At 38.3% G+C, this 17,533-nt stretch overlaps 1 protein-coding gene across 1 annotated transcript in view; it reads left to right on the top strand.

Annotated features, from left to right (window-relative positions):
* KCNB2 (potassium voltage-gated channel subfamily B member 2) overlaps positions 1 to 17,533 on the top strand; it is a 402,961-nt gene that overhangs the window by 140,057 nt on the left and 245,371 nt on the right. The window lies entirely within an intron of this gene.

Genomic DNA, 17,533 nt, shown 5'->3' with positions numbered 1-17,533 from the left:
TTTCCATTTGCATGGAATATCTTTTTCCATCCCCTCACTTTCAGTCTGTATGTGTCCCTAGGTCTGAAGTGGGTCTTTTGTAGACAGCATATATATGGGTCTTGTTTTTTATCCATTCAGAAAGTCTGCATCTTTTGGCTGGAGCATTTAATCCATTCACACCTAACGTAATTATCCATATGTATGTTCCTATTACCATTTTCTTAATTGTTTTGGGTTTGTTGTTGTAGGTCCTTTCCTTCTCTTGTGTTTCCCACTTAGAGAAGTTCCTTTAGCATTTGTTGTAGAGCTGGTTTGGTGGTGCTGAATTGTCTTAGCTTTTGCTTGTCTGTAAAGCTTTTGATTTCTCCATCGAATCTGAATGAGATCCTTGCTGGGTAGAGTAATCTTGGTTGTAGGTTCTTCCCTTTCATCACTTTAAATATATCATGCTACTCCCTTCTGGCTTGCAGAGTTTCTGCGGAGAAATCAGCTGTTAACCTTATGGGAGTTCCCTTGTATGTTATTTGTCATTTTTCCCTTGCTGCTTTCAATAATTTTTCTTTGTCTTTAATTTTTGTCAATTTGATTACTATATTTCTCGGCATGTTTCTCCTTGGGTTTATCCTGCCTGGGACCCTCTGCGCTTCCTGGACTTGGATGGCTATTTCCTTTCCCATGTTAGGGAAGTTTTCGACTATAATCTCTTCAAATATTTTCTCGGGTCCTTTCTCTCTCTCTTCTCCTTCTGGGACCCCTATAATGCTTGTGTTCTTGCGTTTAATGTTGTTCCAGAGGTCTCTTAGTCTGTCTTCATTTCTTTTATTCTTTTTTCTTTACTCTGTTCCACGGCAGTGAATTCCACCATTCTGTCTTCCAGGTCACTTCTCCATTCTTGTGCCTCAGTTATTCTGCTATTGATTCCTTCTAGTGTGTTTTTCATTTCAGTTATTGTATTGTTCATCTCTGTTTGTTTTTTAATACTTCTAGGTGTTTGTTCTTTAATTCTTCTAGGGCTTTGTTAAACATTTCTTACATCTTCTTGATCTTTGCATCCATTCTTTTCTGAGGTCCTGGATCATCTTCACTATCATTATTCAGAATTCTTTTTCTGGAAGGTTTCCTGTCTCCACTTCATTTAATTGTTTTTCTGGGGTTTTATCTTGTTCCTTCATCTGATACATAGCCCTCTGCCTTTTCATCTTGTCTATCTTTCTGTGAAAGTGGTTTTTCTTCCACAGGTTGCAGGATTGTAGTTCTTCTTGCTTCTGCTGTCTGCCCACTCTGTGTGTAATTTTATATTTTCTTTTGTGACTTTCAAATCAGAAGTGGGAAGACTTTTTACTTCACTGATAACTTTTTTTGTATGTATTTTTCCTGATCCTGGAAATTATAACTACTAGAAATTTTTTCAGTCCTTGCCTGTTTTGTTGTTTATTTTGTTGTTTTATGGTTTTGTTTTCCTTTCTTTCTATGACATTGAAGTAGAATCAAAAAGAACATAGGTGTTGGAGCTAGATGTTTGGATTCTGGTTCTTCCACATAATTGTGTGTGTGTGTGTGTGTGTGTGTGTGTGTGTGTGTGTGTTGTGTGAGAGAGAGAGAGACAGAAAGAGACAGACAGAGAGAGAAACTGAGATACTTAAGGCAAGTTATGTGAATTCTCTAATAAGTCTCGATTTGCTCCTCTAAAAAATGGGACTATCTGAACAACCAATGGTTAAAAGAAGAAATCAAAAGAGAAATAAAAAAAATTACCTTGAGACAAATGAAAGTGGAAATGTAACATACCAAAATTTATGGGATGCTGCAAAAGCAGTTCGAAGAGGGAAGTTTGTAGCAATAAATGCCTGTTTCAAGAAACAAGAAAAGTCTTAATTAAACAACCTAACTTTACACCTCAAGGAACCAGAAAAAGAAAAACAAAGGAAGCTCAAAGTTAGTACAGGCATATCTCATTTTGTTGCACTTCACTTTGTTGCACTTTGCAGGTACTGCATTTTTTACAAGTTGAAGGTTTGTGGCCACCCTGCATGGACAGATGATGGTTAGCATTTTTTTAGCATTAAAGTATTTTTTAATTAAAGTATATACATTGTTTTTTTTAAGAAATAATGCTATTGCACACTTAGACTACAGGATAGTGTAAACATAACTTTTATATTTACTGGGAAAACAAAAAATTCACGTGATTCACTTTAGTGGTCTGGAACCGAACCCACAATATTTCTGAGGTATGCCTGTAGAAGGAAGGAAATAACAAAGATTAGAGCAGAAATAAATCAAGACTAAATTAGAAAATATTAATGAAATTAAGATCTGGCTCTTTGAAAAGATAAACAAAACTGACAAACTTTTAGCTAGGGTCCCCAAGAAAAAAAAGAGAGAAGACTCAAATAAAATCAGAAAGAGTTGTTATCATTGCAACTGATACCACAGAAATGCAAAGGATCATAAGAGACTACTATGAATGATTATGCACCAACAATTGGACACCCTAGAAGAAATGGATAAATTCCTAGAAACGTACAACCTACCAAGACTGAATCATGATGAAATAGAAAATCTGAACAGAGCAATTGCTAGTAAGGTCAATAATCAAAAACCTCCCAGGAAACAAAAGTCCAGGACTAGATAGCCTCATTGGTGAATTTTTTTTTTTTTGTGGCTGCGTTGGGTCTTCGTTGTTGTGCGCGGGCTTTCTCTAGTTGCAGCGAGCAGGGGCTACTCTTCGTTGCAGTGCACAGGCTTCTCATTGCAGTGGGTTCTCTTGTTATGGAGCATGGGCTCTAGGCATGCAGGCTTCAGTAGTTGCAGCACACAGGCTCAGTAGTTGTGTCACACAGGCTGTAGAGCATGCAGGCTTCAGTAGTTGTGGTGCTTGGGCTCAGTAGCTGTGGCGTGCGGGCTCTAGGGCACATGGGCTTCAGTAGTTGTGGCACATGGGCTTAGTTGCTCTGTGGCATGTGTGATCTTCCCCTGTCCAGGGACCAAACCTGTGTCCCCTGCATTGGCAGGCAAATTCTTAACCACTGTGCCACCAGGGAAGTCCCCTTACTGGTGAGTTTTATGAGACATTCAAAGAAGAATTAATACTAATCCTTCTCAAACTGTTCCAAGAAATAGAAGAGAAGGGAACTCTCCCAAACTCATTTTACAAGGCCAGCTTACCCTGATACCGAAACCAGACAAGGACGCTATGAGAAAAGAAAATTACAGGCAATATGCCTGATGAACATAGGTGCAAAAATCCTCAACAAAATACTATCAAACTGAATTCAACAATACATTAAAAGGATCATACACCATGTTCAAAAGGGAATTGTTCCAGGAATGCAGGGATGGTTCAACATCTGCAAATCAGTCAGTGTGATACACTACTTAACAAAATGAAGAATAAAAATCATATGATCATCTCAGTGGATGCAGAGAAAGCATTTGATAAAATTCAACATCTGTGTATCATAAAACCCTCAACAAAGTGGGTATAGGAACATACCTCAACATAATAAAGGCTGTATATGACAATTCCACAGCTAACATCATCCTCAATTGTAAAAACCTTTCAACTTTTCTTTTAAGATCAGGAACAAGATGAAGATGTCCACCCTTGCCACTTTTGTTCAACATAGTATTGGAAGTCCTAGCCACAATAACTAGGCAAGAAAAAGAAGTAAAAGATATCCAAATCGGAAAGAAAGTAGTAAAATGATCACAATTTGCAGATGAAATGATATATATTTATAGAAAATTCTAAAGACTCCATCAAAAACTGGTGGAACTAATAAAAAAATTCAGTAAATTTTCAGGATACAAATCAATACACAAAAATGTGTTACATTTCTATACATTAATAAATTATCAGAAAAAGAAATTAAGAAAACAGTCCTGTTTATAATTGCACCACAAGGAATAAAATAGAAGAAGCGAAAGGAGGTGAAAGACCTGAAAGCTATAAGACATTGATGAAAGAAATTAAAGAAGACTCAAATAAATGGAAAGATAGACTATGCTCCTGGATTGGAAGGATTAATATTGTTAAAATGTCCGTACTACCCAAAGCTATCTACGTATTTCCCTATCAAAATTCCAATGACATTTTTCATAGAAATAGAACAAACAATCCTAAAATTTGTCTGAACCACAAAAGACCCCCAAGAGCCAAAGCAATCTTGAGAAAGAAGGAAAAAAGCTAGAGGGATTACATGCCCTGATTTCAAACTATATTGCAGAGCTACAGTAATTAAAACAATATGGTATTGGCATAAAGACAGACACATAGATCAGTGAAAGAATGGAGAGCCCAGAAATAAACCCACACATATGTGGTCAACTAAAGTATGACAAAGGAGCCAAGGAAATACAATGAGAAAAGGACAGTCTCTTTAGTACATGGTGTTGAGAAAATTGGACAGCCACATTCAGAAGAATGAAACTGGACCACTATCTTAACACCATATACAAAGATTAACTTAAAATGGATTAAAGACTTAAATGTACAGCCTGAAACCATAAAACTGAGAAGAAAACATATATGATAAGCTCCTTGGCATAGGTCTTGGCAATGATTTTTTTCAATCTAACACCAAAAGGAAAAATAAATAAGTGGGACTATATCAAACTAAATAACTTCTGCAGAGCAAAGGAAACCATTGACAAAATGAAAAGTTAACCCCTGAATGGGAGAAAATATTATATTTGCAAATCATATGTCTGATAAGGGGCAAATATCCAAAATATATAAAGAACTCATACAACTCAATAGCATAAACAAAACAAAACAAAAGAAAAACAATCTGATTTTAAAAATAGGCAGAAGATCTGAATAGAAATTTTTCCAAAGAAGACATATAGATGGCCAACAGGTACATGAAAAAATGCTCAACATTGTTAATCATCACAGAAATACAAATCAAAATCACAATGAGATGTAAGTTCACACCTGTTACAATGGTGATTATCAAAAAGTCAAGAAATAAAAAATGTTGGTGAGGATTTGGAGAAAAGGGAAACCTTATGCACTGTTGGTGGGAATGTAAATTGGTGCAGCCACTATAGAAAACAGTATAGAGGATCCTAAAAATATTAAAAGTAGAACTACTAGCAATTCCACTTCTAGCTATTTATTCAAAGAAAATGCAAACACTAACTTGAAAAGATATGTGCAACCCCATGTTCATTGCAGCATTAATTACAACAGCCAAGATATGGAAACAACTTAAGTGTCTATTGACAGATGAATGGGTAAAGAAATTGTGCCATATAATAGTTTACAATGCAATATTACTCAACCATTAAAAAGAATGAAATCTTGCCATTTGCAATAACATGGGTGGACCTCAGGGGCATTATTCTTTTTTTAAAATTTATTTATTTATTTATTTATCTATTTATTTTTGGCTGCATTGGGTTTTCGTTGCTGTGCACGGGCTTTCTCTTGTTGCGGTGCGTGGGCTTCTCATTGCGGTGGCTTCTCTTGTTGCGGAGCACAGGCTCTAGGCACATGGGCTTCAGTGGTGGCTTCTCTTGTTGCGGAGCACAGGCTCTAGGCACATGGGCCTCAGTAATTGTGGCATGCGACCTCAGTAGTTGTGGCTCGTGGGCTCCAGAGCGCAGGCTCAGTAGTTGTGGCATGCGGGCATCCCACGGCATGTGGGATCTTCCTGGACCAGAGCTCAAACCCTTGTCCCCTGCGTTGGCAGGTCGATTCTTAACCACTGCGCCACCGGGGAAGCCCGTCAGGGGCCTTATTCTAAGTGAAATAAGTCAGGCAGGGAAAGATTAACATTATAACATCTCTTTTATATGCGAAATCTAAAACAAAAAGACAAAAAACCAAGCTTATGGACACAGAAAACAGATTGGTGGTTGCCAGAGTCAGGGGATGGGGAGGGCGGTGGCTCCTCTTGTTGCGGAGCGTGGGCTCTAGGCGCGCGGGCTTCAGTAGCTGTGGCTCACAGGCTCTAGAGCGCAGGCTCAGTATCTGTGGTTCACGGGCTTAGTCATCCCACGGCATGTGGGATCTTCCTGGACCAGAGCTCAAACCCGTGTCCCCTGCGTTGGCAGGTCGATTCTTAACCACTGCGCCACCGGGGAAGCCCATCAGGGGCCTTATTCTAAGTGAAATAAGTCAGACAGGGAAAGATTAACATTATAACATCTCTTTTATATGCGAAATCTAAAACAAAAAGACAAAAAACCAAGCTTATGGACACAGAAAACAGATTGGTGGTTGCCAGAGTCAGGGGATGGGGAGGTTGGGAGAAATGGGTGAATTCGTTTTTTTTTTTTTAATTTTTATGTTTTACTTTAAATAAATTGAATAATTTATAATTTCAAGAAAGAATTAGGTCTAGTTTAATAATTTCCAAAAAAGGGGGTGGGGGTGTAGTAATAATTACCTCTTAGAGTCTTTGTGAGGATTGGCTAAGTTAGTTCATGAAAAGCATGTGGTGCTGAGCCTGATAAGTAATAAGCTGCCTCTTCATCCTCTTCCTGATCTCTGAACGTTTTGGGTCCTCCAGGATTGGTTCTGAGCCCTTTCTCTTTTTTTTTTGCATACATTCTCTCTAAGAGATTGTATCCATTATTGTGGCTTTAAATATTATCTATCTGCTTTCACCTCTCTAATTTATATCTTTGGTCCTGCCAACTTAGATGCCTCACAGGCATCTCAAACTTAACCTGTCTAAACTTGAACTTTTGGCTTTTTCTTTCTCCAGTCTTCTCCATTTCACTGGCACCATCATATACACAGTTATTTAAGACAGAAACCTAATAATTATCTGTGGTTTGTCTTCTCCACCCGTCTTGAAATACAACCCAACGCCAAATTCTGCTTCCTCCTTATGTAGTATATATCTCAAATCTGTCATTTCCCTCCAGCTTCGTCAACCTTTCCCACCCCAGCCCAGTCTAAGTCCCCATCATCCCCCTTGTGGACAGCTGCTTGATTTTCCTACCTCCACCCTTACCTACTCTAATCCTTTCTCCAAGCAGCAGCCATGGAGATCTTTGGGAAATGTTATTAAAATTAGCAAAGGAAAAGGGTATATAGGTTGGAGTCTAGGAGAACCCAGTCATGAATTTCCAGTTGTTCTCTCCCCGTGGAGTCATTTGAATAGCACTTAATTCTCCTAGCAGTGATGTACGTGTGTGAGAACACATGTGGAATATTTCCAACCGGGGAAGCTCAGGTTAGCTTTGGTGTCCAGGGTTTTTACTGGAAGTCAGTCACATAGGCATGGAGTACCATGTGGCAGATGTTAGTTACTCAGCCTCCAGCCTCTCTAGAGGCAAAACTGATACCACATGGCCCACGGACCCCACCGTCAATCACATTGTTGACATAAACTATCTGGGGCCCACAACCCCAGCTAAACAATGACACTCTTATTAGGCAGGTAATTCCAAGGGCTTAGAGGTTAAATGCCAGGAGCTGGTCAAAGGGCAAACTCTTCTTTGTACTGTGACGAGTTTGGACAACCCAGGCTTGCTGAGTTAATCCTGTATTAGACATTGATCATATGAAGTTTCTAAAACAGGCCAAGCCCTTTTCCTCCTTGGGCCTTTGTAGTTAGTACTTCCTCCTCATCCTTCAGGTCTTATTTTAAATGTCATCTCTCAGAGAGCTCTTTCCTGAACACCATACCTAAGTTAGGTCCATTCTTTTATTACTCTCCATCACAGAACCGTCATCAAATCCTTTATAATATTTATCTCAGATGATGATTATGTTTGTGTATGTGATTATGTGCTCGCTTATTGCCTGTCTCCTCAACTAGATTTGAAGATCCGTAAGGATGGGGACCGTGATTGTCTGGTGCCCAGCGCATTGGCTGAGATGTGATCATTACTCAAAAGGCATTTTTTGAATGACGGGAGCTGTTATTTTTGTATATTTGTCTCCTTGGTTTTTATTTTTGATTTTAATGAATGTTTTCATTATCTAATCTGTGAGTCAGATGTGTGGATATTCCAGCTGCCGTACCTGTAACCTCTTGGGTTGACTAGGCTGACCTGGCTGGTGAGGCAATTTCCACATTTCTGCAGGCCCCTCATGTGTGTCTTTGTGGAGCACCCACGTTGTGAATGAGGGAGAGAGGCAGGACTTAAGGGAAAGCAACTTATTCTTTATAACTTCTTCTTGGAACCACGACACAGCTCAAGATCCATTACAGCCCTTACATCACACCTCCGTCTGCGCTGGGAATCGCACGTGTATGACATTTACATTTTAACTGAATCAGTACTGTTCAGAGATTTTGGTAGAATTAATGTGTCATAGCTTAGTAAGATTTTAGAGTATGTATAACATTTTCTTTTGAATTTCACTGAAATATTTAACTAATAATGGTTACAGAAATAACTGAATAAAAAGATAACTTCCTCAGTTCAAGGAAATCTGACACAGAGAGGAAAGAGATAAATATATCCAAAAGACTCTGATTCACAGCGATGTGTATAATTTTGGAAATGTCACTATAATAAACAGAAACTTCTCTCAGTTTTGAAAAAAATCTGTGGCAGTTTTCAGAAAATTTATTCTTTCCTAGCTATGTGACATATACTTTCTTCAAATTTTGAATAGAATTTAAGATAATTTAGTACTTTAAAATAAAACACAGCTGTAAAAAACCTTCCATTATTTCATGATTTCACATTTTCTGTTTCAAAGGATGTCAAGTCCCATGGCTTGTCATTCTGGGTCCTGGAGAATTAGGGACCAGCCAATATTTACAGCCTCCTCTTCTGATCACCTAGATCTACCCCATACTAGCCTTACCATACTACCTGCTGTTCTGTGTCTCTGATATAGTCTAATTGAAGACCATATGGTTGAGAATATTGACTTAAACATGTGAACAGACATGAATGTGCCTGCATGCTAATAGTTTCATACAAAGAGCATCAGCTGAGCATGATGAGGAGTGCTGGCTCAGTCCCACCAACCACTGATTTAGCTGGATCCCTTGACCTGGTTTCCTCATTCATAAGATAAGATTGAACACGATGATCTCTAAATTGCTTACAGCACTGAAAGCCTAGATTCTATCTTCCTTTGCTGATGGTCTAGAAGACTTCATTCAGTTATCAAGAGATTAGATTGTGCTCAGCCAGCTGGGAAGACAGTTCAGCCTGCTGAAAGGTGAATGACGAGTGAAGTGCTTCTAATGAGTGGTCACTGCTCTTTGTGATAAGTCAGTTTGAGCTTCTCATGACTGTAGTGATGCTGTCAAGGCTAATTACTATGACAAGGATCTCTGTCTTCGGTAAAGCCTGGATTTGGAGTAAATTCATTTCAATAGAAAGTTTGGGGGAAATTTTGCAGATTCGCATTTACTGTAGAATATATAAACTTGGCATATAATTTGACTGGCTTCCTGTTAAAAAAGAAGAGAGAGAAAGATGTAATGGGCAAGATGCTGGGCTTTTCCTCTCTTACCCACAGCCCTCTCTCAGAGCATCTTCACTCTCAATCTTCCTATTTAGATACTCACTGTTTCTCACCTAGACAATTTAAATAACCTACAGACTTAATCTGCCCACCCCCTCTCCCTACATAAAGCAGTTCTGTATAGTGCTATGCAGACTAGTCTTTCTAAAGCATGGAGAAATGCTTTAGAAAGATTAAATCTGCAGAAATAAGTACAAACTCTTCAGCTTGCTATTCAAGGCCATAAACAGTATAGCTCTAACCTGTCTTTCTGGGTTTATCTCCTACCAATTGTCCATGTTAACCCTTTGTTCCAGAAAAGTTGGATCACTCCCTGGCCCTAAGTATGCCCGGCCTCACCTAACTCTGCTCCTTCACTGTCCCCATTGATTTTTAAAGTCCTGCAAGCCCTTAAATGTTACTTTTCCCATGAAGACTTTATTCTGCAACCACAAATATGTGTGACCTCTCTTTCTCTTAAATTCACCTGTTATTCTGGGTACTTATATTCTGCCTTCCATTATTTTGTACCTAAAATAATAAAACTGTGGAATTTCAGAGCTGAATGAAATCTTATAGATCATTCTTATTTGAAAGATATTTTATGCATCCTGCAGAATTCTAAGCGGGGACGGAGACTGATTTTTCATCTCGCCCATTGATTTTTCACTAGAGTGGTATCACTCACATTCCTATGTTCTTATGTTAGAATTTTGCACACGAGATGCACATTTCATATTTGTTGGATACATTGGATGCACTCATCTCAATGGAGAAAAATAAGTACAGATGTAGAAAATCACAAAAGACTCTTCTTATGCTAATTGATACTGTTACAAGCTAATATGTTGAACACTACAGCCTGCAGAATCTTTCATTCTTCATTAATTCATTCATCCAGGATTAGTGAACAGCTACTCTGTGTTAGGCACTGGATTGGGTTCTTACTGTTCTGGAGTACTTACGGATTGGCAAGATAACTTGTTATGAGACTTGCGATTGGGCCAAAGGAAAAAGGAGGGTCCTGTCCCAGAAACTGTAATAAGAAAAATTCCATCATGGCCTAAGTATATGAAGATGAGTCTGGTGGACTGTTAGCATTAATGGCACCATCTTTCATTCCTCTCTGTATACAGATTCTTTGTCAATGTCACCTTGCAGTTCCTATCTTCGAAAGGTAGAGTACATTTCACTGCCTCTTGATTCTGAATTTAGCCACGTGGACTTGCCTTAGCCAATGTCATGTTAACAGTTGTATCACAGGCAGAAGCTTGAAAACACACTGGCTTGTCTCTGTCTCCTCTCTTCCTTTGTTGCCATGATCACAAGAATACACCTGGACTAGCTTGCTGGAGGATCAGGCAGGGCCATGTTCCCCAAGTCTCTTGAGTGTGGCTGTCCAGGAGGAGCCAACAATCAGCTGACACCTAGACATGTCAGGAAGCCCAGTTCCCATCAGCTAAGCCCTGGCCAGAACCAGTCCCTGCAGACTCACTGGCTAAATAAATAGTTTTTCCATTCCACTGAGGCTCAATTGTTGTTTTGTAGCTTTAGTGGGGCAATAGATAACGGATACAGTGAAAGCAAGGGTAGTCCTCAGTCTTATACAAGCACTAGCTTTTTTGCTGCAAAATTATTGCTTTTAGTTGAGTTAAATGATTTAGAAAAATAATGGAATCTCTCTATTTAGAACCATAAAAGAGATAATACTCAACTAACTCATTTTCTTCAAACTCATTAGCATAGCCATTTCCACTACAGTGGCAGCAAATTAACATAGACTGTTTCTCCACACCAGCAATTACCAACATGCAAACACATCCTGAATCATGGGTGGTTTAATAAAATTTGACAATGGCACATTGCTCCTTGAGAGACACTTTTATGGGTATCATAAGGCATTGGGCAGTTGTGATCATATAAGATAGTTTTATTTTCTGTCCTAGTGGAAGATCGGTTTATGTTGTCATTTGTTCTTTTTTTATTATTTATTTAATGACAGTTGTTTCCAAGGTCTCCAGAGTCTTCTGTTTATTGAAAAGGTTTCTGGCTCAATGTACAGGTACTTTAGGAGTGTAAATCTCAATGTCAAGTGCAAATCTCCTGGCTCCGGGTTACAGTGGGGACCTCATGACCATTAAGAATTCTTCACATTCTTAGACTTATTATATAATTACAATAATCAATACCATGTGGCATCGGTAGAGGGATAGACACATAGATCTGTGGAACAGAATAGAACCCACAAGTAGACCCACATAAGTATGTTCAACTGACTTTTGACAAAGATGCAAAAACAATTCAATGGAAGAAGGAGAGCCTTTTTAACAAATGATGCTGGAGCAATTGGACATCCATAGGCAAAAAAAAAAAGAAAAAAGAACCTCGACTTAAACCTCACACCTTAAGCAAAATTAATTCAAGATGGATCACATACTTAAATGTAGAATTATAAAATGTTTATAGAAATTTTTCAGGGTTTAGGAGTAGACAAAGCCTTCTTAAACTTGGCACCAAAAGCAAGATCCATAAAGGGAAACACTGATAAATTGGGCCACACGAAATTAAAAATTTTGCTCTGCGAAAGACCTTGTTAAAAGGATGAGAAGACAAGCTATAGACAGGGAGAACGTATTTGCAAACCATATATCCACAAAGGAATAGTATCTCGAATATAAAAAGAATTTTAGAAACTCAACAGTAAAATAACAACCCAATTAGAAAATGGACAAAGACGTGAACAGAAATCTCACCTAAAAGGATATAAGGATGGGAAATAAACACGTGAAAAGAGGTTCAGCATCACTTAGCCATTAGGCAAATGCAAATTAAAACCACAGTGAGATATCACTACACACCTATCTAGAATGGCTAAAGTTAAAAACACCAAATTCTGATGAGGCAGTGGAAAAACCAGATCCCTCATACATTTCAGCCCCTTTGGAAAGCCATTTGGCAGTTTCTTACATAACTAAATATGCAGTTACTATACAATCCAGCAGCTGAACTCTGGGACATTTATCCCCAGCATATACAGGATAACGCAGACTTTTCATTGACTGCTTTGTTGTTTTAAACCCAACATGTCTTTGGTTTGTGATTTAAGGCTTCTACCTATGTTTTAATATTATTTACCAATACATTAAAATCTTTTCCATTAAAAAAAATTCTTCACATTCGTATAACTCTTATCATACATACTTTCCAATTTAAAAATTAGTAGCATTAGCAAAAAAAAAAAAAAAATACTGTGCTTGACAGGAACTGGCACAGGGCATGAATCAGTAATGTCTGGGGGATTTGGTATTGCTGTATGTTAACAGGAAGCCATGTTCTTTTGACTCCGTTGACTGGTTTACTGCTGAAGGCCATCCGTGACAGAGTAGAGAGTGTACCAGACTCTTGTCCCATTTCCAGTTTTCCCAGTGCCTCTTCTTCTGGCAAGGGAAGCTGGCAGCCTTCATTTGACATGATTAGGCCCCAGCCTGGCAATAATGCATGCGAGGCTGGTTTAAATGTTGCATTTTAGCAGGTTGGTTAGGGAAGGAAGAAATCATTGAAATGCAGAAGCATACACATGTACAGACAATCACAGATGAATCACCATTTTGTTCAGTGGCAAATGCACAGACCGGATTCATTCCCTGCCATCAACCTCAAGGGGCCATCTCAGAATGTAGCAGAAGATCTGCCTGCCACAGAGACCTGCAAATGTTTCAGAGGGATAGTCTGGCACCCGAGAGGAGAAGAATGAGAATAGGTGGGGTTTGGCTGAGCTTTAGGTCTCCCTCCTCTATACTATCTAAGCCAAATCATCTTGAAAAGTCACTGAAAACTTGGTGGAAGTTAGAATGGTTGAGCCTGAGCCTGAGATCCTCTCTGATCAGTCAGTGTCGTCTGCCAGTCCATGTCCATGGACATGCTTGGTTTTCTTAGTAACATCATGTTACTTAGTAACATCCATGAATTTTATATTTGATGGATATCATGCATATTTTTCATTGATTTGATTTCAGAGTGGGATTGTGAGCAGTTTTTGCTTTGGCTTTCTGTTATTTTATTATCATGCCTGTAATAAAGTAATTCATTTAAAAGTGAAAACAATATAGACAATAACAAGCGTTGACAATGAAGTGGAGACATGTACACTATTGGTGGGAATGTAGACACCACAGAGGTACAGCTTTTGGGGGAAGCAGGATGGCAGTTCCCCAAAAAGTTAAACATAGAACTACCATATGACCCAGCAATTCCATCACTGGGTATATACGCAAAAGAATTGAAAGCAGGGACTCAAACATATATTTGTATGCCAATGTTCATAGCAGCATTGTTCACAGTAGCATTATTCATATCCTTTTGGCGAAAATAATCCAAATGTCCATTGACGAATGGATGAACAAAAGGTGGTATATACATGTAATAGAATATTATTCACCTTTAAAAAGTCATGAAATTCTGATGCGTGCTACAACATGGGTGAACTTTGAAAACATTATGCGAAGTGAAAGAAGCCAGACACAAAAGGACAAATATTGCATGATTCCACTCAGATGAGGTACTTAGAATAGTCAGATTCAGATAGACAAAAAAATAGAGTAGTGGTTACCAGAGGCTTGAGGGAGGGAAGACTGAGGAGTTACTATTTAATGGGTACAGAGTTTCAGTTTGGGATGATGAAAACGTTCTGGAGATAGATGGTGGTGATGGTTGCACAACAAAGGGAATGTACTTAATGCCACAGAACCGTACACCTAAAAATGGTTAAAATAGTATAAATTATATGTTGGGTATGTTCCATCACAGTAAAAATATGAAAGAGGAAAAAAAACTATTACTAGTAGCCTAAGTGCATCATTCCCTGATCATTCTGTGGACATTTTCCCTCAGCCTCTTGATTACCCATCTCTACAGAAAGAACTAGCATGATGTGATTGCATAATGATAAGGTCATAGGCTGTAAAGTCAGATGCATGAGTCCAGATCCCAAGAGCATCTCATCTCGTGTATCTGTGGGGCAAGTTAATTAACCTTTTTTTAACCTTTAATTTTTTTTCTGTAAATGGTGATGATAATATCCACCTCGATAGGTTGTTTTAAAGAATTAAACATCTTAGAGAGCAAAAGTGTCATTGTTTTCTAGTAAGCCTTCTGATTTTCCTTCAGTTGGTTTGCTAAACACCACTTACGTTAACAACATTTTAAGTTCTAGGTTTCATCAAAGGTCAAGGACATATCAAGGTCTACTTAGGTTTTGGCAGGGTATAATGGCATTTTGAATCTAATTATTTCCCATTTGCAACCTTACTCTCTTGAGGAGGTAATGTACAGTAATACTTTATAAGTATAGTACTTTTCATTCATCAGCCCCATTAACTTATCAAAGAAGAGTTCAGTATAAATGAAAAGAAGCTTTACAGATGCCATCATGGTAAAGATTGTAATTCTCTTTATTAATAAAGTCAATGTGAAGTCATTTGCTTAAATTACTGGTGATAGAAGATATGCCATTTGTCTTTTAGCCCTAGCGTTTGGCACATATTAAGTATTTAATTCATGTTTTGAATGGAAATTTTTTAAAACTAACTTCTGACTCATAGAGAAGGATATTTGTAGGTTGAAAACTACAAGGATGTAACTGTGCCGGTGCACAAAGGCTATCAGATTGAATAGTTGAAAGAATTGTTAGAAGAGTTTATTTGTTGCTATTTTAGAGTGTTGGATAAAGTCACATCAAATAAAAAAGGGTTTTTCCCTTCTATAAAAGGAAAGGATGGTATTATATGGGTATGAGAAATCAAACATGCTCCTAAAACAACCCAAAAGTAACTGCTGTGGTTTCACTTTGCTAGAGAGGTTGACTACTATTTGTTCTTCTAGTCATTCCCTTTGCTTACATACAACTAAATGTAGAAATGACTAATGAGGCTGTAATACTGGTCAGCGGATTTTGGAAGAGAACAATGTGAAATAAAAAAGGATTGTTTTTATCACAAAGCAAGGTAGTATCTGTAGGAACATTGGGGAAAAACTTAATAAAAGATATGTAAGTATCCTTGCCAAGAATTTTTCTAATCAAAGCTTTTATGTTTATGGGTTTTCTGATGGAAGCAATGAGCACAATCTTTGCTCAGTTTGTTTCAAAGCAATATTGAGGAAAATTGAACAAAATATGCAACAAGAAAAAACAATTCTGTGCCATTCCCCTGGGTATGAAGAGGCTGGCAGTATAATAGATGTTTTCCATTTTGCTTTGTCTAGAGTTCTAGGTAGTTGCAGGCCATATATTACCATTGGTCCACTCCCACTCTTTTCACTGACATTAATGGGAGCCTCATTGCAGAAATAAGGCAATCTGCAGTCTTATTTTTATTTATGGAATGAGATCATTCTATCTGGTATAAGAACTCCATTGTCCCTCATTACACACTCAAAACAGACCAAAATTCTGGTAGCAGTTATGTGAGTGCATTGGAAAAGAATTGAGCCTCGGAAAAGTGTAACATTGGAAGCATTCATTTAGAACAGGGATGTTTTCAATAACACAACAATAAACATTCCAAACTGGCTGCACTGTTTTTGTTCACATTGTCTATGTCCTCCACCTCCCCAACCTAGTTTTCACATACGCATGGAAAGTCTTTAGATTTAGAGGTGAAAATTGTGAGGAAATGACAGAATTTCTTTTGCCAAAGTCTCCACTGCAAAATCAAGTGCAGTAATTGCTAAGCATAAAAGACTTGAAAATGGTTCATTTAAATCATAAACGTATTGAGGGCCGTGAGCAATGAGCATTCACCTCAGATCCCATGGAGAATAAAATTATTGTGCTTCTGTTCTAGGATTTTTAAAATCCACATTAATATTTCTTCTCTCCCCTCACATCCTGGGAAGACTCCACCATATTTTTTCATGGCTTGAGAAGGGTTTCTGTTTCTGATCTGTTTTTTCTGCTTCCTATATGTTGCTCTGTTATCTAATGTTTACACATCCATTCTAGGTAGTATTCTAAACCTTTTCATATTTACACTAGATCATGATTCCTTAATTCCTAAAATCATAATTCCAGTTAGAGCTTTGTTGAATTGTGTAGTTTTGGGGGGTTTTTTGGGGGTTTGTTTTCTTTTTTGGATAATGGAATTCACATTTAAATGTAGTAGAACTCACTTATAATTGGTATATATAATATAATTATAAGTATATAATACTTATAAGTATTCAGCAGAGGTTTAGGTTAGTTGGGTAAGCAGGGATGAATCTTAAGATGTTGACATTGCCTTTTATTTCACTGCGAAAATAGAATCAAACAGAAGAGAATTTCCACAGACTTCACCACCACAGCTAATCCTGCATCTGTATCTGAATCCACATACATTTCTCTGCTTTTTTTCCTCTTAACAAACACCAGCCTTTCCACTTTGCATGGGGTCCTGTTATGGGTTGACTTGTGTCCTTCCAAAATTGATACATTGAAATCCTAACCCTAGTATTCAGAATGTGCCCTCATTTGGAAATAGGGTCAGTCGTTGTGGATGTAATTAGTTAAGATGAGGCCATGGTGGATAAGGATAGTCCCTTAATCTAATATGACTGGTGTCCTGATAAAAAGGGAAAATTTGGACACAGACACACAGGCAGAATGTACCGTGAAGATTGGACTTGAGCTGCCATTAGCCAAGGAACTAGCAAAGGCTAGAACAGAGGCCTGGAACAGACCCTCCCTAGAGAGCAGAGGGGGCATGCTCCTGCCAACATCTTAATCTTGGACTTCTCGCCTTGGGAACCATGAGATAATAAATATCCGTTGTTTAAGCCACCCAGTTTGTGTTACTATTTGGCCGCCCCAGGAAGCTGATACCGATCCTGTCCCTCTTCTTACCCAGACATTGTTCTCCCCAGCACTAGGAAATCTTCCCCTCCGTGTGGACCGTTCCCATCAACACACAAACATACCGTAAGCCCCCTCCAACTATGGCCCTGTTCCTTTGCACCCTCTTACAGAAAAATCATTGAAGAAATTGTTTATACTCCCTTTCTCTGCCTCTCCTCCTCCATTCTCCTTGAAACTAACTCCATTCAGGCTTTTATCAAAACTGCTCTTGACTGCTGCCTTGCCAA

The sequence above is a fragment of the Physeter macrocephalus genome, chromosome 15 (genome assembly GCF_002837175.3).
Source record: "Physeter macrocephalus isolate SW-GA chromosome 15, ASM283717v5, whole genome shotgun sequence".
Classification (NCBI taxonomy): domain Eukaryota; kingdom Metazoa; phylum Chordata; class Mammalia; order Artiodactyla; family Physeteridae; genus Physeter; species Physeter macrocephalus.
This window is presented reverse-complemented; position numbering and strand designations above follow the sequence as displayed.